A 346-nucleotide genomic window follows, 5' to 3' on the forward strand; every position below is an offset into this window, starting at 1 on the left:
AAGAAAAGGCTGTGTGACCAATCAGGTTGGAAAGTAGCTCAGTTTGTTAAGTACTTTTGCTGGGCAAGCATGAAGACCTGAATTTGGACCCTCAGAACCCAGGTAAAAAGTCAGGGTTGGCAGTGTATACCGGTAGCCCCAGATAAGATGCTGGGGCTTGCAGATCAGCCAGCCACGTCTTGCCTGTGAGCCCCAAGTCGTAGTGACAGAGACTCTGTCTCCAAACAAAGGTGGAGGCCCCTGAGCAAAGACAGCTGAAGGTGACTCTTGGCTCTGTCTGCATGAAGCTGTCCACACAGGTGACCGCGCGCACACACACACACACACACACACACACACACACACA

This window comes from Mus pahari, chromosome 1 (genome assembly GCF_900095145.1).
Source record: "Mus pahari chromosome 1, PAHARI_EIJ_v1.1, whole genome shotgun sequence".
Classification (NCBI taxonomy): domain Eukaryota; kingdom Metazoa; phylum Chordata; class Mammalia; order Rodentia; family Muridae; genus Mus; species Mus pahari.